Genomic DNA, 5771 nt, shown 5'->3' with positions numbered 1-5771 from the left:
TGTTAAAGTCATTTTCCCAAGGAAAGTACTAGTTCTGGAGTTTGTAATCTTGGTTGGAATAAGAAAAAAACAATTAAAGGCCACTCATTCTGATATTATCAAAACGCAAAAACTTTGATCCAAGGCAGCTAACTTCTGAATCAATAGATAGATCTGGGAGAGATTAGGACATGTGCAGATTTCCAGAGATTCATATTGGATCAAAGGCATTTGGAGCAAACAAAGAATGAAACAGAAACTGGGACTTCAGAATTCAGTCCACTTATCTTCCCCGCATGTCTAATTATTTTCTTCTTTCTGCAGATTAAACCTTTGTCAACTACCTCTTATCTATAGTCATTACCATGTCAGTGAATAAGAGTGTGACTGAATTAATTCTTTTTGGCTTGACACAGGATGTAGGAAAGCAGAAAGTAATACCTGGAGTCTTCTTGATCCTATACTTTGCAACACTGTTGGGGAACTTTCTTACTGTTGTGACTGTTAAGACAAGCAGGACACTTAGGAGTCCCATGTATTTCTTCCTATTCTGTCTGTCCTTTGCTGATGCCTGCTTCTCTACAACCACAGCCGCCAGGTTAATTGTGGATGCCCTTTCTCAGGAGAAAACAATTTTCTACAATGAGTGAATAACCCAGGTCTTTGCAGCCCATTTCTTTGGATGCATAAAGATCTTTGTGCTCATCAGGGCCTTAGATTGCTACATAGCCATCTGTAAACCCTTGCAATATACAGCCATCATGAGCTGGCACCTTTGTGGTGTATTGGTGATTCTAGCCTGGGTGCAGTCTTAAATTCTAGCCTGGGTGATTCTAGCCTGGGTGGGGTCTTGAATTCTAGCTGGGGTGAGATCTCAGCACAGATTTTCACAGATTTTCCTGGCTTTGAGGTTGCCCTTCTGTGGCCCCAATGTAATTGGCCACTATTTCTGTGACTTGCAGCCCTTGTTGAAACTTGCCTGCATGGACACTTCTGTGATAAATTTGCTTGTTGTTTCTAATAGTGGGCCCATATGCATGGTGAGTTGCATAATCCTGTTTATCTCCTATGTTGTCACCTTGTACTCACTGAGAAACCACAGTGCAGAAGGAAGGATAAAAGCCCTTTTTACATGCATCTCCCACTTCATTGTGGTTGTCATATTTTTTGGCCCATGTATATTCATATACACACGCCCACCAACCACATTTCCAATAGACAAGGTGGTGACTGTATTTTATACAGTTGGGACACCCTTGCTTAACCCACTGATCTATAAACTACAGAATGAAGAAGTGAAAAATGCCATGAAAATGTTATGATGTAGCAAAGCATGACTTCAGTTGATAAGTGTATATACTGGAATCCTTGTGTATATGTCCTTAATGGTGTAGTTCTGCTTTACGGAAAGAAGAAATAGCATATAGCATATTTTTGTCCAGAAGCAAGAGTAAAGAAATACATGGATATAAAGACAGAGATACACAGTATCCTTATTCTGAGAGGCTTGCATTAGGAAATAAAACCCATAACAATTTCGAACAACCTCTGATGACTCTTACTTTAATTCTATCAACATCAGAAAATATTCACATGATAATTTAGTTTCCTGTACAAATATTTCTTCAGAGAGAAATAGACTGACAGAATGTGTGTGTGTGTGTATGTGTGTGTGTGTGTGTGTGTGTGTGTACATTGATTCTTTTTCTAGATTTTGTTCTAGTTCTTATGAAGGTGATCATAAGAGCTTATCCATAAGGGACTGGAACTTTACAGAATCATGGTTTCTGTTTTGACAACCTAACAATTAGAGAAAATTCTCTGAGAAAATGTTACTCTAGAAATTAATGCTGAATCCACCTTACTAGTGTATCTATACTGATGACCCTCAAACTCCTATAAAAGCTGGAACTATCAGTGAAAACCTAGACTCACTGAAAAACATCTTAAAATGTGCATAGTTAAGAAGATGAAGGATCTTATATTTGATTTAATAGGAAATAACAGCCAGTCAGTCAGTTGCCCTTCAGAGTCTTTCACATGGCTCTTCATGAAGGAGAGGGAAGAGGAAATAAGAGTTTGGCAGCACCAATGTGCAGAAAGGAGGCTAACGGTAAGGAGGGAGGACAGAAAACGGTGCTTTATAAAGAGAGAATAAGTGAAAGGAAGTGGTCATTTTATCCAAAGAGGAGAGAAGAAGCTTCATCTTCCTTATACTTTGAGAATCACTTTTAGAAATATGAACATTTTCAGGAAATAATGAAATTTCAGGCTATTCCCATATCATTAAGTTTTCTCTGTTATATTGATTTGTGTACAGAAAAGAAGCATTTTTGTTCTTTTGCTTCCCCATAACATCTGAAAACTCAAGTTTCAGGATTCTGGGAAGAACCCGAAATTGAAAGCTTCAGCTCAGTCACTCAGTCAAGCGCTTCTCAAAATTTGATCTTTTATTTTACATGAGGTTATTCAAAAAAAATGTGTATTTGAAGATAGCTTAATATATAAATAATGTTAGCTCACCACTCCCACTACCACAATCATTATATAATCTCATGATAAAGTACTGTCATGCTATTTTAGAACCTGAGCCTATAATTCCAATTCAAATTGGCACCAAAAGTATTATTTTGTGATATTTAAGTATCATTTAATACTCAAGTACTTAATATTGCTTTAAGGGAAGCATTTCTGTCAAATGAAGACAAAACGTTATTATGTTGCACCTAAGATCCCCAATAGCTCTAATATAAAAAGTAGTGACAGGAGGGAGGAGCTAAGATGGTGAAAGAGTAAGATGGGAACACTTTCTCCCCCACAAATTCATCAAAAGAACATTTAAATGCTGAGTAAATTCCACAAAACAACTTCTGAATGCCGGCAGAGGACATCAGGCACCCAGAAAAGCAACCCAAGTCTTCGAAAGGAGGTAGGGAAAAATATAAAAGACCCAAAAAAAGGGACAAAAGAGGGAGGGATGGAGTTCCATCCTGGGAAGGGAGTCTTAAAAAGAGAGAAGTTTCCAAACACCAGGAAACCTTCTCACTGCCAAATCTGTGCCGAGCCTTGGAAGCACAGAGGGCAACATAACAGGGAGGAAAAATAAATAAACAATTAAAACCTGCACATTGCGAGCCCTATGGTAACTCCCCCAGTGGAGAAGCAGCGCAGACGCCTGCATCTGCCATTAGCAAGTGGGGGCTGGGCAGGGAGGCACGGCGCTGGCTGCATCTCAAGAATCTGGCCTGAATACCCCGAGCACTATCTTAGCGAAATAATTTGGGCTAGCAAACCAGACTGTGGGATATCTACCACGCGAAAAGCCAGCCCTAACCTATGACACTGCCAGGCCTGTGCACAGAACAAAAGACTGAACAGAGATAGCCGGCGGCAGACCATCCTCCTCTGGTGATAGGCAGCCAGAGCCGGAAGGGGACAATTGCAGCCCCAGAGAGACATTATCTATAAAACTGTAAGCAGGCTTCTTTGTCAACTAAAAATTCTTGGGGGTCTGGACGGTCAACATCTGCCTGAGAAGGTGTGCCGGTGCACACCTAGATAACCTAGTGGCAGGGAGGTGATAAGTTGCAGCAATCGCGTGCGCCAAACACCTCATCACCTGAGCTGCTCGGATCTGGGAAGGGCACAAAACGCAGGCCCAACCGAAAGTCTGCACCTCTGAGGACTACCTGAGTGCCTGAACCTGAGCAGCTTGGACCTGGGAAGTACAGGCAGCCCAGGGCCGGCCACGGATGGTTCCCGGCGGAGCAACCTAGAGCCTGAGCATCGTGGGCAGAGAGGCTACACGTGCCATGAGCAGGGCCAGGCCCAGTGTGGCTGAGGCACTGTGAGCACACGCCAGTGTTATTTGTTTGCAGCATCCCTCCCTATCTCCCCTCAGAGCGACTGAACAAGTGAGCCTAAAAAAAAAAAAGTGTCCTCCACCGTACCCTTTGTGTCAGGGTGGAAACCAGACACTGAAGAGACCAGCAAACAGAAGAAGCTATAACAGAGGGAACCGCCTTGGAAGCTACAGGCAAGAGATTAAAATCTTGTGGTTACTACCAACTACATAGGAAGGGGCCTATAGATCTTGAGAAATGTAAGTCACACCAAGAAACTAGCCAAAAATGAACTGAACCCACAATACTCACAACAAAACCGGAGAAAGTCCTAGATATATTTTTACTATTTGTACGATCATTCTTTCTTTTTTTTTTTAATTTTTTTAATTTTTTTAAATTTAAGTCCTATATTATTCCTTTAATTTCCACTTTTATAACTGATTACTTTGCAAAAAAAAAAGACCCTGTTTTTTTAAAGCAAACTTCATATACATATATATTTTATAATTTTTTGACCTTTTTTTTTCCCTTCTTTTCTTTGACATTGTATTTCTGAAATTCCAAACTCTGGTCTAGATTTTTAATTTTAGTTTTTTGGTATTTGTTATCAATTTTGTACCTATAGTTTTTTATATATATATATAATTCCTGTGACCCTTTTTTTTCTTTATTCTTTTTCTTTTTATCTGTTGTTTTTCTCTTCTTCTTTTAAATAACATTGTATATCTGAAATTCCAAACTCTACTCTAGATTTTTAATTTATGCTTTTTGGTATTGGTTATCAATTTTGTACCTGTATTTTTTTTATAATTTATGCGACTTTGTTTGTTCTTGTTTGTTTGTTTTTTTCTCTCTCTCTTTCTTTTTCTTCTTCTATTTTTAACATTGTATCTTACACTGTTGGTGGGAATGCAAACTAGTACAGCCACTATGGAGAACAGTGTGGAGATTCTACTCTAGATTTTTAACTTTTGCTTTTTGGTATTAGTTGTCAATTTTTTACCTATATTTTCTTTATAATTTTTGCAACCTTGTTTGTTATTGTTTGTTCGGTTTTTCTCTCTTTCTTTTCCTTCTTCTTTTCTTTAACATCGTATTTTTGAAATTCCAAACTCTACCCTAGATTTTTAATTTTTGCTTTTAGGTATTTGTTACCAATTTTGTACCTTTAAGAACCCAATCTTCAGTACCCATTTTTCACTAGGGAGCGAGATTACTGGCTTGACTGCTCTCTCCCCCTTTGGACTCTCCTTTTTCTCCACCAGGTCGCCTGTGTCTCCTCCCTAACCCCTCTCTACTCTATCCAACTCTGTGAATTTCTGTGTGTTCCAGACGGTGGAGAACACTTAGGGAACTGATTACTGGCTGGATCTGTCTCCCACCTTTTCATCCCCCCCATTTATCCTCCTGGCCACCTCTGCTACATTCCTCCTTCTTCTCTTCTCTGTATAACTCTGTGAACAACTCTGAGCAGTCCAGTTGTGGAGTGCACATAAGGAAGAGATTACTGAATAGCCCACTCTCTCCTCTCTTGATTCCACCTCATCTCATTTGGGTCACCTCTAACTCCCTCCTCAGTCTTCTCTTCTCCATATAACGCTGTAAACCTCTCTGGGTGAAACAAGTTTCAGGGCAAGACATTCCAAGCAAATTCTACAGCAACAAGGAACACAGCCCTGAGCTCCAAGATACAGGCAGCCCAAAGTCACCCCAAAACCATAGACATCCCATAACTCATTACTGGACATTTCATTGCACTCCAGAGAGAAGAAATACAGCTCCACCAACCAGAACACCGACACAAGCTTCCCTAACCAAGAAACATTAACAAGCCACCTGTACAAACCCACACACAGTGAGGAAATGCCACAATAAAGAGAACTCCACAAACTGCCAGAATACAGAAAGGACACCCCAAACTCAGCAATTTAAACAAGATGAAGAGAC

At 39.9% G+C, this 5771-nt stretch overlaps 1 pseudogene; it reads left to right on the top strand.

Moving 5' to 3' along the window:
- Positions 1-344: 344 nt before the first annotated feature.
- LOC102288039 (olfactory receptor 4C11-like) lies at positions 345-1301 on the top strand (annotated as a pseudogene).
- Positions 1302-5771: the final 4470 nt, after the last annotated feature.

This window comes from Bos mutus, chromosome 19 (genome assembly GCF_027580195.1).
Source record: "Bos mutus isolate GX-2022 chromosome 19, NWIPB_WYAK_1.1, whole genome shotgun sequence".
In the NCBI taxonomy this organism is placed as follows: Eukaryota; Metazoa; Chordata; class Mammalia; order Artiodactyla; family Bovidae; genus Bos; species Bos mutus.
The sequence above is the reverse complement of the archived record's forward strand: the minus strand, read 5'-3'. Positions and strand labels throughout refer to the sequence as shown.